This window comes from Adiantum capillus-veneris, chromosome 2 (assembly GCF_014529385.1).
Source record: "Adiantum capillus-veneris isolate H3 chromosome 2, ASM1452938v2, whole genome shotgun sequence".
Taxonomy (NCBI): Eukaryota; Viridiplantae; Streptophyta; class Polypodiopsida; order Polypodiales; family Pteridaceae; genus Adiantum; species Adiantum capillus-veneris.
This window is the reverse complement of record NC_140932.1, coordinates 10,255,046-10,273,110: the sequence shown is the minus strand read 5'-3', so window position 1 is coordinate 10,273,110 and position 18,065 is coordinate 10,255,046.

Genomic DNA, 18,065 nt, shown 5'->3' with positions numbered 1-18,065 from the left:
AGATGTGAAACCAAGATCAAGTCTTCCATACACAACCAGATCATCGAAGAAACCAGATCAAGTCTTCCATACACAACCATACACAACCAAATCATCGAAGAAAAAATTTTCATCAGAATATTACATTCCTTCCTACTAGAGTGCAAAGTAAAATTCAGTATTTATATTTAGAAATGAATACATGCCAATCATCTCCTAGTGCACCATGTTAGTCACCTAGGATTTATTAGCTCACCACATTTTCGATCCAAATTTTTTAGTTTATTACTAAACTATACAGCAACCAGTTAAGGCCACTACCCCATTTTTTAGAGAACCGTTTGGAATTTTGGTTTCTATCATAGAATAGATCTATCCTTCAATAAAAGTCCTCAATTGAGATACCTTACTGCCTGTTAGTATACCACATAGTTAGGGAAAATATACAAATGATCATGGGCTGGACCTTTATATCAGGGTCATTAATATGGTCGTAATTAGGGTTTTTATGATGCCCGGAACACAAAAATTTCTCCATCTCGATTTAGAGCAGAATTTTTTTCAACTTTAAGAGATATCCTATCGTACACTGTCCATGAGTGCCCCAATTATCGGCCTTTTATGTTATAGAGACACAAAACCCTATCCATGTCATTAATATCTATTTTTAGAAGTCAAGATAGGCCTCCTAGCTATTCAAATATTATGGAAACAGATTTTTAACGGTGCAAGCCAGATTCTTTACCCATAAAAAATCTCATAAAGGTGTCACTTTTTTCATCCTATTCTGTAAAACACACAGTCAGCAAAACAAGCTTCGCCCTGCGATTAGATACATATTGAAGTTTTCTAGAAGCCAATCAAAAACCAGACAAAATACGACAGAGGTAGAGATAGTCCTCTTTAACCCGGATTTTTTCAGCAGATCTCTGACATAGTACAATACAATCAATTCTGAGATCCACAACCCCACGGTATGTATCACAAAAATGCCCCTAATCATAAAAACAAAGCACCATTTTACAATTTTTTATAGTTACGAACCAATCATGAGCTAGGAGAAACACCCACAGCAATCCTATGTCCCATAGGGTATCATTCTTAGTACGTACGCTTCATTTAGTTTGTAAGTTAGAACCCAACAACATGTATGGAGAGATTATCTCCGCATCGAAATCGAAACATAATACCAAAAAAAATACATAGTATTTTCTACGCAGACAAAGCTACAAGCTATTCGACCTGTGAACTCGGAGTAGTAGGCAGTCCAGCCCCCATGATGATTTCCTTCCCACTTGTCATGATAGTAGAAGACAATTTTATCCGAGTGCAAAACAGTTCTCACCCCTCAATGTAAAAACATTTACAAATTCCGTTACCATATACAGTAAACAACTGCCAAGTGAGTGCAAATACTCACAAGTTTATATAGCCTTGGTGTCAATACAGAGCGTATTGTACAAGATCGGATCCGTCAGCCCGTAATCCCAGAAGATATGCATACTGTCATATTGCTACGAGAGGATGACACAGGTGCACAAAGCCAAGCAAAAGCAGATGAACGAGCACAATCGTCGCCGAGGCATGGCGTGTAGATCGAACAGCCGTGCAGGGTGTGGGTTTGTCAGTAATAAGTATCTCGAAGGCAGAAGATAATGACCCACTCTTAGTCCAATTTAAAATTTTATGAGAAGTAGTAGTTACCAATTCCCCTTAAGAAGGAAATACCATGTTAAGCTAGCATTCCCATGCACCATAGAAGTTATGAGCGGTAGACAAGAGGTAATATACCTTGGTAGGCTACAGCCCAATATTGATGATGGTATTAAGAAATAATTATTCCAATCCTACTGTAGACAACCAGTTAGTATTTCAAAGGGTACTACACATTTTTCAAAGTTCTCCTTATACAAAGACCACAACATCTATACAATACAAGTTAGGTGTGCTTCTCTTCTTTTTTTTAGGGGGATTAGGCCAAAAAAGTTATAGTATTTTCTCGTACTGTATAGAGCAGGCCTGGAGTAGCATTAGTACACACGTACTAGATGAAGGGTTTTTTTGATAATAGATTATATGCAAAAAAATACCATAAGCAACTATATGCAAGGTATTCAGAGGAAAAACCAAACATTATTCCATATATCTATCAAGGCTAAGTCATATCTTGGACAGATATCTACAGCTTTGGTAGGCTAAAGGCCCTATACCCGATGATATTTTAGATACTAAGAACCAATTAGTCCCTCCCTATTAGTATTTCAAGGGGTAATGCATATTTTCCCAAGTCCCTTTATAAAAAAGATTTCCTACACCCAAGTTAGGTGTTTTAAGGTATTTCCTTGTTTTGTATAAAGCCCAGCCTGGAGTGGCATCAGCACATATGTACTAGATGAAGGGTTTTTAACACTAGGTTATATCACTTCATAAGCAACTACATGCAAGGTATTCAAAAGATCTTTAAACATTATTCCCTATACCTATCAAGGATAGGTCATATCTTCCACATACCTATTGTTTGGTGTTTTAACCCGAGTCAGGGCATAGCAGAGTTATACCCTATTTAGTATAAAATAAAGGAAGCCATTGGAGTGGCATCAAACACTAGTACAAGAAGTTGGTATGCTTTTTTACACTTATCCTTCATGGCAACAAACACCGATCTTATATTAGCTTTTGCAGTCCAATACCTGCAGTCTAATGTGTTAGCTCGCAGATCATCTGTCAAAAAATATGTCAGCCTCCTCTTTCTGAACAGGGAACATCTGTAGTCCAACTACAGTGGTGGACATATCAAGATAAACTCACCAGAGTAACATTATGGGGTCGAGAGAATTTCAAGAAGAACATTAGTCTGGCAATGGTAAAAGAGGCCATGGGTTTAGGTCCGAAGTACTATTACGTTGAGAAGTCTATGAAGCGCGGGTTCTCAGAGCAATTATTCCTACTGGCACAATTTATTCCTCATCACAAGCTCTTCCTATGTCCTCGTTTTGACCCCTACTTAGGAGGATACTTTGATTATTCTCCCTAAACGAGAGGTTTAAGCGTGGCATTAGCTAATCGTATTATGCCCCTTACTAAACGACCACCCATATGTTTCTATTGCGATAGTTGTTTGTGTGATCATGTAATGGATGGCTTAATTGTGATGTAAGAGGAACCTAGGCGGTTTATCTGGTCTTATTTATGATATACTCTTTTTTTTTTGTAAGAAACACTTTGAACAAGTGTGTGTGTGTGTGTGTGTGTGTGTGTGTGTGTGTGTGTGTGTGTGTGTGTGTGTGAGAGAGAGAGAGAGAGAGAGTGATCGCGCATCAGCAAGCATGGCGACATGGAGAAGGACAAGCGACAACACAATGGATTCTTCTTCTTTGCGCGCATAGGGAGTCCCTTGATGGAAGCATTGTATAAGGTGAGTGACACTCCGCTCTATAGATGTAGAGCTTGTATGCATCTGTCAAGTTGTGTGCTTGTAGCCCTGCGGCTTTCACACGGCGTATAGAAAGTGCCTAGAAGTAGACATTTTTGGCACCGATGTCAGGGAAATGTTGTCCGCCCAGCTTCGCCTGTAGCCTACATACTGCATTGCTGAGGTTAACATTTCCTTTTGTTTACAAAGAAAGCAATATATGTATAGGAAGAGGAGACCTCCATAGCTTCCTTTCAAGTGAAGGAATAGAGATACTCATAATATATATATACCCCAAGTCTAGATGTTAAAAGGAAGCATGTGGGATTTAGGCCTCACCCTTTCCTTCCACTAGCTTCCTTGAACTTTCCCCCTTTTTGCCTACACGCCCAACTAGAATGCTACTATTTTGGGGGTCACAACAATTTTTTAGCCAAATCGTGTGTTGTAAATCACGCCAAATTCCTCTAAATGATACGCTTGTTTTGAGCCATCACAAAGACCTATTTTGTCTCACGCACATAAAAATGGGTTTTAAAGAAACAAAAAAATACAAAACGCACAAAACCAAGTAAAATGACCAAAATCTCTAGTGGCGAGACCTCGTAGAGTACTCATCCCTCAACACTTTTGGGATACGTGCCTCACGTGTATTTGCACTCTGGATGAGTGATAAAGTCCAATCTATTAGAGAGTGACTTGAATTTGCACAAGAACCCATTATTCACCCACGTTAGGTTCTGGGCCTTCGGCTGGAACCCAAGGTAGTGCAACTCAAGACCCTCATATCGCATCGAGTGACTCTTCCTCTGCCTTCGACATCATGGAGGGATATCCTACACAAAACCCTAAAATGTCAAGTCAAGACATGCATGCCTTTGCCCCACAGCACGGGTCTAGCGTGTTTAGCAGCTCAAAAGAGACCTTTAGTCAAGTCACCCATTTGGAGCCCACAACTAGTGAAGTGTACGACGGCAATGGGGAGGTAGATTTGCCTTTCACTTCTCATGTAGATCCTATACTCCCCAAGGGTGCCCATGTTGACATCCTACCTACTCCGTTCATTAAAGACCCTATTGAGCCATCACCCCCCTGAGGTTTTACTACCCGATGGTAGGAGCCTTGCCGAAGTGCAAGAGATCAAATGATATATGCAAGCAATGAGAAAGAGGGAAATTGAGAACCTACGAATGCTATAACAAAGCCGAGCCATGAAAGCAAAGACCCCTATGACAACAACCATGCCAGCCGAGCAACCAAGTGCACTCAAGATAGCAGTCACGGAGGGTTAGGAAATGGGGAGCCATAATGCTTCCACTTCAAGGGGAACCTCTAGCACGCCAAGCTTAGAGAGGATATTTCTCACAAAAAATTGGGATTATGACCTACAAATTGAGACATTGACCGACATGTACACAGGCTGCACGTACTTTGTGGGGTGGTTAGAGGTGGTACAATCCACGTTCAGGGCCACAAGTTTAGAGGATCAGCAACAGATGATCTTTGATTTTATCCATGGTGCCATCCAATTAGGGAGGCAAGACTAGGGAATTAACATTCCTTTGATGGGTCCTATGAGATTCTTGGATACGGGAAAGTCCAAAAGACCAACCCTATCACAAATGGAGACTCCCTCAATGAGTCCCATTGATCCTTCATATGTTGTTTTTCTTGGAGTTTTGATACTCTCTAAACCCACAAAAAATAGTCTCACATTCCCAAACTTAGCTCATCTTTCCTTCAAAGAACCTATAGCTACTATGACTGTCCCACCAAAAAGTACACATTGGACCTCATTCATGAGTAAAGCACCACTACATAATAGCACAATTCCCACAACAATACCTTCAAGTATACATCCATCATATGTACCTATGGGCCCTCATACCCATGTAGCTCCCACACCCCCGATTGTTTTGATAGCCTACATTCCACAGCCACCCTATCCCAAGTACTCATTCTAGTGGGGCCATAGCAGCTAGTATTAACATGTCATATCCTATGTTTGATATGCCTAGGGCCACACATATGAAATTTAGATCGGAGGATCACCCATATGCCTAACCAGATGCCAACTCCCATTCCACATGCAATCCCAAGAGTGCCTATCTCCACTATACCTACTCACTTGGGTGACTTGGCAACATTTTCTCAAGCTATCGATCAATTTATTGCTGAAAATATGAATAACACGCCAGATAGAGAGCCTAGAAGTAAGGTAGTACAGGTGGCCAAGCTCACACAAAAATACAATGGGTATGGGGATGTTAGAAAGCATATTGAGGTATTTGAGCATGTATGTGATTCCCTGGAAGAGTACAATGAATTGCATAAATGCAAAGCTTTGAGCTTGACTCTAAGTCGGAAGACAGGGGATTGGTATAGGACCTTAAGGATGGAAGAGAAAACGATTTACCCTACTCTTTGAAGATTGTTCCTAAAGGAGTATATGTGAGAGGGAGTTCTTTGGGGTGTAGCATCTCAGCTCCAGAAAGCCCAACAAGAGGAAGGGGAGTCAGTGAGAGACTTTATTAGTTGCTTGAAGCATTTGAATTCTTGTTGTAAACTAGATGAGCGCTTCAATAATAACCAATTTCTTGATAGATTCATTAGGGGACTATGACATGAGGATATCTATAATGGCCTAGTCATTAGAGGTATCACCACTTGGGAAGCAGTCACCCCCAATACAATCCACAACTGGAGGACAATCCAATGATTCAAGGAGAAAGAGTGCTTGTTGAGCCTAAATCTACTAGCTCGCAAGCATCGGGGCATGAGCCAATGACCATAAAGCCTATTGTTAAAGAGGAAAAGATATCTGAGATGACTTTAGCACATCTCACCACCAAGGACATTGAAGAAAGTCTTAGAGATAATCTTGCCTCATAAAACAATCATATGTATCCAAGAAGGGAACAACAATGATGCTCATTATGCTTTGGTCCAAATAGCACTAGTGAATGCCCTACATTTAGAGTAAAATTCAATGAGATTTACAATGCATGCAGTAGGTACTTTCACCAAGCTAAGGATTGTATAATATTCAAAGGTGTGATGGCAAATAGACCGCCCTTGTCCTGGACGGACTCACCTCGAGTTCTTGCATTGATGCTTGCCCCACTTGCTGAACAACTATCACAACACATGGCTCCTAGAGCCTAAAATGTTCCTCAAGCTACACCGCTACCACCTCTAGTGCTAGGACCGCAACCCCCGCATCCAAGAGTCACCCCTGTGAATTGTATGGGTTACAAGCCATCTATTTCTTTTCGGAAGGCTGGGAAGAAGATATAGACCCTACTATTGCCTATGGGATGGATGCATTTGAAGAGTGTCTACGATACTACATGGAGGACTATTGGGGACAAGTCAAACCTGTTTATCAAGTAGATGCTCTTGTAGAAATATTCCAAAATATCAATCTCACTGCCATTAGACCACCTCTTCAATGTTATGAGTGTGGAGGTCCAGATCGTGTAGTTGAGTGTCCTATTAGACTACAAAAGAATGCCACACTAGTTCATACCAATCAAGGAAGCACATCTACAATGCTGATATCATGTGTAATCGATGTGACATAGATCATTTGATTTCCCAACGTCCTAATAATCCAAATTCTCCAAGGATCATGCCATTGAACTTAATTGAGATTACTGAGACGCCATCACAAAGTAGACTGGTGGTACCAATAAATGTACTCATATGATCGATGCTCCAAAACAAAAATTATATTCTTGAAGAAAGGGACATGGCATCAATCTCCAATCTAAGAATAAGAAGAAAACACGAAGGAAGAGATCACAAAGGGTAATGAAGGCAAACCATAGTTCAAAGACTAACATAGGGACTAGTGAGATGACCCCATGTATATGAACGGCACTAAAAATTATTCTAATTTAGGGGAGACCATGGAGACTAAATGACCATTAGAAAAGGAAAAAACAAGAGATGTACAGCTTATGGGGGTTTCTAAAAATGTTACAGATCAGCCTATTACTAATGCAGATGTACATGATGTACTTGATGAGGAAAGGGCTGAAAATGAGCAGGCTAGAGTTATGCCAAAATGTTTTGTATACTTTGCGTGACAGTAAATTGGATGCACTTTTGTCTAGTCATACTCATTCAGGTTCTAGCCGTGCATCTTATGTAGCAGATTGTTATTCTTTGGTTGTGTCTAGCCTACATGAGGTTGAAGAACCTCTGTCTTTTGATGAAGCACAGAATTCAGAAAATTTGATGGCTGCCATGCAATCTGAATGTGACGCACTTATAGAAAATGGCACATGGACTTTATGTGATTTTCCTCCTAGAAAAAAGGCCATTGGTACAAAGTGGGTTTAGAAGTTGAAACGCAAGCCGGATGGTGAGATTGATTGCTATAAGGCTCGAATTGTTGCACAGGGTTATGCACAATAGATTATGAAGAGGATTTTTCTCCCACTTGTCGTATGACTACTGAGCATTTTCTTTGTGCATTGGCATTTCATTTTGGTTGGAATGTACATCAGTCAGACATTAGTACTTCTTTCTTGAATGGTGACATATTTGAGGAAGTTTATGTAAAGTAGCATCGCGGTTTTGTCAAGAAAGGACAAGAGGATAAAGTGTGAAAATGTAAGAAAGCTTTGTATGGGTTGAAGCAATCTACTCATGCTTTGTATGAGAAGGCTGACACTCATTTGGTCAAAGAGGCTTTTGTAACAGTCAAACAGAAATCACATTGTATGTAAAGCATGAGGGTGATGTACTTCTAGTATTGTGGTTCTCTATGTAGATGATTTGTTGATCACTGGACAAAATGAGAGATATATTGTTGAATTCAAGGCTGATTTGAATGCTACTTTCAAGATGAAAGATTTGGGCCTATTGCATCATTACTTGGGTATACAATTTAAGCAGTGTGATGGTGGAATTGCCTTGTGTTAGAAAAGTTACATAAATACATTGATATGTAAGTTTGGACTTGAGGATTGCAAACCTATTATCACTACCATGGAAACAGTTTTGAAATTGAGTCTTCATGATGCTGGTGATCCTACCGATGTCACTCTTTACCAAACTCCTGTTGGCTTCCTCATTTATGTATGCAACAAGAGGCCGGATATTCAATTTGCAGTCTCACAGGTCAGCAGATTCATGCACAACCCAAGTTCAAACCATTGGCAAACCATTGGCAGGCTATCAAGAGGAATTTTTGCTACCTGAGTGGCACTTTACATATTTGCTTGTTTTATCCCAAGGGGTGATCGTTGCCACCAAATTTACATGCTTTTTTGTGCTTGGATTGGGTTGGTTGTTTTGACACACGAGTGTCCACAAGTGGTTTTTGTTTCATGCTTGGAAGCTCATGGATATCATGGTTGAGAAAGAAGCAAGCTGCAGTGGCCACTTCCAATTGTGAGGCTGAGTATAGGGTAGTATTCACATCTATGGTTGAGTTTGTATGGCCCAGATGTCTTATGGTTGATTTGGGTGTTGGACAGGACACTGCCAACACTATCTACACTGACAATAGGAGTGCATTGGCAATTGCGAGGAACCATGTTTTTCATGCTCGCACAAAGAAAATTGCACTGCATTACCTCTATGTTAGGGAGAGGCTCTCAACAGGAAAGATCAACTTGGCTTATGTGCCAACACAGGACAACCTTGCAGATCTTTTCACAAATCCATTGTCTCGTGAGAAGTTCAAAGCTTTTTTGCAAAGCTTTGGGCTTACTCCCCTTTGTGGACTGTTACCATATACATGTGGTAGTGATGTGTGTGAACACACTAGGACCGTCGGGGCATTTTTTCCCTCTTTAGGAGGTTTTCTCCCCCATGCATTGTATATACACCCATCACTCTAGGGCTATCGATCTTTCCATTGCACACTAAGTAACACACTCTCTATTGTGTGCCTTGAGCTTCCTTCTTCTTCTCCAATATGTGTGCGTTTCTCTACAATACTAGTTCCAACAATTGGTATTAGAGCAGGTTGCATCCTCCCGGGCTTAGTCGCTAGCTGCTCCAGCACACGCCCGCTCACTTTCTCCGATTACACTGAGGTTTGGCGAGCGTTCGCAGGTGGACAAAAATTTCAAGAAATCTCGTAGAGCTTAGTCTGCTCAGATTTCTGATTCGGGCTCATTCCGGCCTCCGTTTACACTACAGGCAGGACTGCACATGCAATTTTGTCATTTTGTGCAAAATTTTTGTCAGTGCCGTTTTTTGCATAATAGGTGCCTTATAGTCTTCTATGGTTTGTGCTATATAGCACGTGTTGTTACCACTCCATTTATCCTATTTTTGAGTAGTTTTCACATGAAGTGCAACATTTACCATGGCTGACAACAACACAGATGTCTTCAAGATGTTTGTTGTTGAGGACAGGTTGGATGGGGACAATTACCGTATGTGGGCTTATATGATGCAACACGTTCCTGTGTCAAAGAGCGATCGGAATATTGTGCAGGGCATTGATGTATGTCCTGGTTCTAAGGAAGTAGGTGATGTTGAGGATGTTGTAGGTCTTGCTGTAAGGATTGCTGCTATTAGAGTTGTTTGCCTACGGTAGAACAATCTCGTTGGGATGTAAAGGATGCGCAGGCTCATGCATTGATTGCATTGTTTGTGAAGAGCACCATTGTTCCACACATTCGCTCAGTAAACTCTACAAAACAGGCATGGGATATTTTGGCTGGTCTTTATGCAAGCCGCAATGAGGCTAAAATTGCTTTGCTGCGTAAAGAGCTGGAGTCGAAGATTATGCATGAGGAAGGTGATATGGAAACTTTCCTTGCTAGTGTCAAGGATATCAATGAGCAACTTATTTCTGCAGGTGAAGTCAATTCAGACAGTTCCCTTGTGCAGACTGTTCTTGATGCCTTACCAGATTCTTACCAGACTTTTGCTAGTACTTGGAGACTTATGACCCAAGGAAATCCAGAAGTTGTCAAGTTTGATGCATTATGCACATTGCTATTGCAAGAGTCACTTTCCAGAAAAAACAGGACTAGACAACGTGCAGTTGAACAGGATTTTATTGCTTATCAAAGAAACGGTGGTAATGACAGCAATGCAGCCACTTCTTATGGTTTTGCTGCGAGTGGCAAAACTTCTATTCCCAATGCTTCTGTTGGCAGCACTTCGTCTGGCAATTCTGGTGATAAGGGAAAAAAGAAGATGCGTTGCCATTATTGTAAATCTAATGATCACTTGATCAAGCAGTGTCCTAAGTTGAAGGCAAAAGAGGCTAAGAAGAAAGAGGGTGGTTCCACTGCAAATGCTGGTTCCACTACAAATGCGTCATTGTTGAGTCTTCTGTAAAAGGAGACTGTAATGTTGATGTTGATGTAGAATGGGCTTTTAGTGCAGAGTGTACTTACAATCCTGCTGTCCATGATGCATGCATGTGAGTTGCTGCAGATTCACATCTGTGGTATTTCGATAGTGGTTCTACAAAGCAAATTACCTCACATCGTGAATTGTTCGCCTCTCTCGAGTCTGTCCCTCATGGGAATTCAGTCACTTATGCCAACAATGCCTCTTATCCGATTCAGGGAGTTGGAAAGATGTGCTTATTGCTGCAAATAGCAGTTCTTTCACACTTGTTGATGCACTTTATGTACCTAGGATCAAGAAGAATATTTTGTCTGTATCTGCACTTGCGAGACTTGGCCTTGTAGTCAAATTTTTGAATGACAGATGTACAATTTATGATCTCAGTTTTGGTGATGAAATCGTTTTATCTGGGCTTGTGTCGTGGGCAGTATAATCTCACTATGTATGGCAAGTGTTGGACAAAATTTTGCAAATGCAGTTGCAGATTCAAGGGCTATTTCAGATGCAAAACTTTGGCATGCACGTTTTGGTCATCTGAATTTTGCCAGTTTGCCTCATTTGCAAAAATCTGATATGGTTGCTTCTTTGCTGCCTCTTGAAGCACCTTTCAAATATGTTTGTCAAGGCTGTATTTTGGGTAAGATGCAGCGTTCTAAGTTTCCAAAGGATGGTTCAGTTCGGGCCACATGCAGGTTGCAGCTTGTGCATAGTGATGTTTGTGGGCCCATGCAAACTCCTTCCTTGGGCAATTACCTGTACTTCGTGACTTTCATTGATGATTACTCCACACATGCATGGGTATATCTACTTAAAGTGAAGTCCGAGGTTTTTATGTGCTTCAATTTCTGGCTATGGCTGAAAATGTCTCGAAATGTACTATGGGCACCCTCCGTTCCGATCAAGGGGGGGAGTATATGTCTCATCAATTCAATGCATTTCTGGCTAGTCGTGGGATAAAACACCAATGTACAGTGCACTATACACCTCAGCAAAATGGTGTTGCTGAGAGGTAAAACAAGTCACTTACGAAAATGGCACGATGTATGGTCAAAAATCAAGCTTTGCCACATTCTTTTTGGCTCGAGGCCATCATGTGTGCCACTTATGTACTAAACAGGTGTCCTACAAAAGCTTTGAAGTCTATTACTCCATATGAAGCATGGCATGATAGAAAGCCTTCTATTGAGCACATGCGTTTTTTTTGCTGTTTGGCATATGCTTTGGTGCCACAAACACAGTGCAAAAAATTGGATGATAAGGCTGTGAAATGTATTTTTGTTGGTTATAGTGCTGAAAGCAAAGGTTATAGGTTGTATCATCCACAAACAAAACGTATTCTGGTTTCACGAGATGTAGTGTTTGTGGAAGATTCTGTTCAGCCCTTGCTGTCATGTACTAGAGACAGTAATGTAAGCTCACAGGACATTTATGACACGTTGTTGCCTCTTTTCAGTGGTGGAAATACGAATGTAAGTTCCAACGAGGCAAATGTAGATCCTATGGGGGTTTCTGAAATTGTTACAAATCAGCCTATTACTGATGTAGATGTACATGATGTACTTGATGAGGAAAGGGCTGAAAATGAGCAGGCTAGAGGTATGCCAAAATGGTTGGTGCACACTTTGCATGACAGTAAATTGGATGCACCTTTGTCTAGTCGTCCTCGTTCAGGCTCTCACCATGCATCTTATGCATCAGATTGTTATGCTTTGGCTGTGTCTACCTTACATGATGTTGAGAAGCCTCTGTCTTTTGATGAAGCACAGAATTCAGAAAATTTTATGGCTGCCATGCAATCAGAATATGATGCACTTATAGAAAATGACACATGGACTTTATGCGATTTGCCTCCTAGCAAAAAGGCCATTGGTACTAAGTGGGTTTACAAGTTGAAACACAAGCCGGATGGTGAGATCGATCGCCATAAGGCTCGACTTGTTGCAAAGGGTTATGCACAGCAAAAAGGCATAGATTATGAAGAGATATTTGCTACCACTTGTCGTATGACTACTGTGCGTTTTCTATGTGCATTGGCAGCTCATTTTGGTTGGGATGTACATCAATCAGACATTGTTACTGCTTTCTTGAATGGTGACATATTTGAGGAAGTTTATGTAACGCAATCTCCCGGTTTTGTCAAGAAAGGACAAGAGGACAAAGTGTGCAAATGTACCAAGGCTTTGTATAGGTTGAAGCAATCTCATCATGCTTGGTATGAGAAAGCTAACACTCATTTGGTCAAACAAGGATTTCATAACAATCCAACAGAAAGCACATTGTATGTAAAGTGTGAGGTTGATGTACTTCTCATTGTGGTTCTTTATGTAGATGATTTGCTGATCACTGGACCAAATGAGAGACTTATTGTTGCTGAATTTAAGACTGATTTGAATGCTACTTTCAAGATGAAAGATTTGGGGCTGTTGCATCATTACTTGGGTATATTGTTTAAGAAGTGATGGTGGCATTGTCTTGTGTAAAGTTACATAGAGATATTGCTATGTAACTTTGGACTTGAGGATTGCAAGCCTATTGCCACTCCCATCAAAAACATGTTTAAAGTTGAGTCTACATGATGCTGGCGATCGTGCTCATGTCACTCTTTACCAAGCTGCTATTGGCTACCTCATTTATGTATGCAACACGAGGCCAGATATTCAATTTGCAGTCTCATAAGTCAGCAGACTTATGCGTAGCCCAGGGTCTAAGCATTGTCAGGCTGTTAAGAGGATTCTTCGCTACCTTAGTGGCACTTTACATCTTGGCTTGTTTTATCCCAAAGGGGGATCATTGCCACCAGATTTACATGCCTTTTTGGACTCAAATTGGGCTGGTTGTTTTGACACGTGAGGGTCCACAAGTGGTTTTTCGTTTCATGCTTGGCAGTTCATGTATATCATGGTTGAGCAAGAAGCAACCTACTATGGCCACTTCGAGTTGTGAGGCTGAGTACAAGGCTAGCTACGGTTGAGTGTGTATGGCTTAGACGCCTTATGGCTGATTTGGGTGTTGGACAGGACACTGTCAACATTATCTACAATAACAGTCAGAGCGCATTGGAATTGGTAGTTGCGAGGAACCCAGTTTTTCATGCTCGCACAAAACACATTGAGGTGCATTACCACTATGTCAGGGAGAGGCTCTCAGCAGGAGAGATCAGCTTGGCTTATGTGCCAACACAGGACAACCTTGCAAATCTTTTCACAAAGGCATTTTCTCGTGAGCTTTCCACGAAGCTTTGGGCTTACTGCCCTTTGTGGGCTTATCTTGTCTTCAAGGCATGGCACTTCCCTTTACTCATGTGCCAGCTCTCGTTCACCGCATCACTCTAGGGGGGATTTGTTACCATATACATGTGGTAGTGATGTGTGTGAACACACTAGGACCTCGGGGTATTTTTTCCCTCTTTAGGAGGCTTTTTCTCCCCGTTCATTGTATATACGCCCATCACTCTAGGGATATCGATCTTTCCATTGCACACTTAGTAACACACTCTTTCTTGTGTGCCTTGAGCTTCCTTCGTCTTCTCCAAGCTGTGTGCGTTTCTCTGCAACCCTAATTTCAACATGGACTGATCAAGTCCTTAGGGCATGGCACTTCCCTATACTCTATGTGCCAGCTCTCATTCACCACATCACTCCCAGGGTGTGTGAACACACTTAGGACTTCCGGGGTATTTTTTCCCTCACTAGGAGGTTTTTCCCCCGTGCATTGTATATACGCCCATCACTCCAGGGCTAACTTATCTTTCCATTGCACACTAAATAATATACTCTTTGTTGTGTGCATTGAGCTTCCTTTGTCTTCTCCAAGCTGTGTGTGTTTCTTGCGACCCTAATTCCAACAATAATTTAAGTTATGCTACTTTTCCTCTCTCACACATAGGGATTGTGGTTATTCTACTCTCTCCCTCTCTCTCATACACATTGATGCAAAGAAATGTCCAAAAAAAAATCCATTATCAAACTAATGATTCCAAAGGTGGCAAGATGCACTAAGCAACACTATTGATGATGACAAACATGCACACAGTTTTTGATGATGGTGGAAGTACCAATATACAAGACACATTAGGTTTTAAGTGAACTTTTTAAAATTCATAGCCTTCCATGGAGTAGCTAACTCTAGGATCCTAGCTTCTATCTAAAAGTAGAGATTTTTACAATATCATTTTTTTAGAGTAGTGTTAAGTTAGCTTTTATGAAGTAGCTAACTCTAGACGCTTAGCTTATATATAAATAGTATTCTTACACTATCATTTTTTAGAGTAGTGTCAACTTAGCTTGACTTCTCATAATTTATTGACCATCTGTTAGGACACATTGTAAGTACGAACGCTCAGTAGGCTACCTAGCATATCTTTGCTCAAGCTTGCTTAGTGTGCATATACTACTCAATTAACCATTTCTAGAAGGTTGAAAAACGTACATATGGGTCATTTTGGAGGTCAATTGACTACATCTAAAGGTTTTTACACAAATTTCTCTAGTTTTTAGATTTTGTAAACCTTCAAATCGAGGTAAATCTCAAAATTTGTACATGGGACTATGTGAAACCTCCAATTCTTTGTTAGCTTTCTCTTGTGCAAGGTAATCATGAAAGTTTTAATAAATAGCGTAGGGTTTTATTTTAAGCATTGAAATTTGGTGCACATCTTGCAACAATTGAGCATGCATACTATAACTAAGAAATCCCAAAAATATTATTAATACAAACTTACTTGTACACATGCAAGTAAGTAAAAGAATTTAGACTTCCATTTCATTTTCTTCAAAACTTATTGTTCAAGTGCAAAGAAAACAAATTAGATGAAGGAAGAGCATGTTTAATGCAAAGAAAAACTTTGCTCTCTAGTGCATGTTTGTAGAGCTCTTTATCTCCAATTGGCAAATGCCCATTCGTGCAAAAATTTTGCACCTCTCTTCTCAGCAGATTAAGGAAGAGAAACTCTTGTACCTCTTTGCCTCCCTCGTGGGCAAGGTAATTGGTGAGATTATTCATGATATTACACTTGTGTAGAGAGTTCTTGAAGTCTTTGTGAGATTCTTGAAAGAGAAAACCTAATAATGCAAAGTTTGATGGACTTGTCTTTGTATTGCTACAAGAGGCCCAATCCAAAAAAAAAAAAGGACTCAGTAGTGTGCTATTAAACATGCATTTATGGATACATAGCAAAAATAGAATTCCAATGTTGCCACTTCCAATGCTTCTGCAAGTAGCATGTATGCCCCCAAAGCTATTGCTTCTTCACACATCAATAGGTCTAAGAAGGTTGGTGATACAAACAAGAAGAAGTTGAAATGTTGTTACTATAGGGCGAATGATTATCTCATGACAAAATTCCCTAGCCTAAAGGCAAAATAAGAAAATGTAGCCATTGCAAATGCTTCTACCAATGCAAATATTGTGCAAGATGCATAATGGACTTTCGGTGTGCAATTCCATCATGATCCCTCCACTCATGATGCATGCAATGCGTACCAAATAGGTATCCCACTAAATCATTGCAATTTATCACTCCTTATGAGGCTTGGTATGGCAAGAAGCCATCCATTGGTCAATTACATGTGTTTGGCTACTTCACTTGTTATTCGGTGCTTGACCAACATGGTAGACGATAGGATGATAAGGCTATTATCCTTTGTTCCAGGTATAGTCTAGAAAGCAAACATTACAGGTAGTGTCATCCACAAATGAAGTGTATCTTGATTAGTCAAGATGTTGTCTTTGTAACATTTAATGGCCTAGTAACTTGTGTGTAGCGGATAATAACATGAACATAGTGATCATTTCATTAGAATAGGTTCCTAATGATCATAACAAGAGTGCTTGGGTGGAGAGAGCAACAAAAAGCATAACATCTAGTTAGATAGGCATGAACAATGCTTCAAAAGAGAGGGAAATTAAGCTATTGACAACAGTTGAGGACCGGATTTACATGGAACCGGTCCCCCCTCCAAAAGGCTTTGTATTATAGGTTTCTCCCATCAAGACTGACATTTTACAATACAATTCTTTGTGTTTCTTCAATTAGCTAGTGCAATGAAGATGGAAGCTTCAAGCACTAAGAAAAACACTTAAGAAACACAACATCAATTCCCTTACGGTCTCAGACCCAAGACTTGACAAATTAAGCCCCCTCTCTCTCTTGGTCGACCCTCTTGCATTTTACTCATGCTAACACCCCATTAGACTCTCCTAGCTTAGCCAATGAAAATTAAGTAGCATAAGTGATAGACTTCTGACATGTGTCCCCCTTCCCCTTTTGTGAGAGCTTTAAGTAATTAATTAACGCAACTAAACTCTCATTGGACCCCTTTGTCTCCTAGCCAATAGGAATCAGGCAAGCCATTGGGCTGTTGAATGCTCATTGGACCCCTTGGGAGACTGTCCAATAGTTTTCTAGAGATTTTAATTCTTATTGGTTATTTTATTAAGTGTTTTTAAATGAATTAAACTAGATTTACTCTAGCCTAATTCTCATTGGTCCACCTCCATGGACATCCAATAGGATTTGAGTGCACCTTGTGGACATTTGGGCTAGGGAGCTGACATGTATCCCTCATTCCCTTTGTGTAAAGGAAGCTTGTGAGTGTGTGTGTGTGTGTGTGTGTATTTCTCTCTCATCCCCTACACACGCAAAGCATCCAATTTTTACTAAGCTTTGACCATTGGACACAATCTTTGAATTTGGAACCTTAGCATTTTGGAAGTCTTAATGGGTTGAACCTTAGGGTCTTCAAATCCCATTGTTGCACATTGCTCTTTTGCAGATTGCCCCCCTTTGGATCCTTATTTTCCCTCCTTTGGATCCCTGTTGTGGCCGGTCTGCCAGCTTAACCAATATTCTAGCTTTTTCTCCCCTGGCACTTCCCCATATTAAATGATCAGCTTAACAGGAGAAAATCATTTAGGTGAATTAGATAATAGTTATTATGGCATTACCTCTCACTTGAAATCATAGTCGTCCTCGACTATGGGGTAGAGAAGATAAAGCCTATTCATTAGTCCTTTTTCTAGCGGGTAGAGGATCGCTATCTTACCCTATGACATTGTTCCAGAATGGATTACTAGTCTTTTTCTCACTTGAGAGCCTAAGCTGTCCCAAGCATGTATGCACATTAGTCCTATCAATCTTCCATAGTAGAGTGACAAGCTCTACTTGGTGTTTGGGAGACGTCATCTCCGCAAACTTGATTCTAAGCATGCATACTACTTTACATTTGTGCACAATAAAGAAAAAGAGAGTCTTATAAGACAAACATTTTGTTCATTTTAAACATTTGTACATTTCCTTACTCTAGGGAAGCATTGTAAGCATTGACAAGGTTTAGGTTATCCTTTA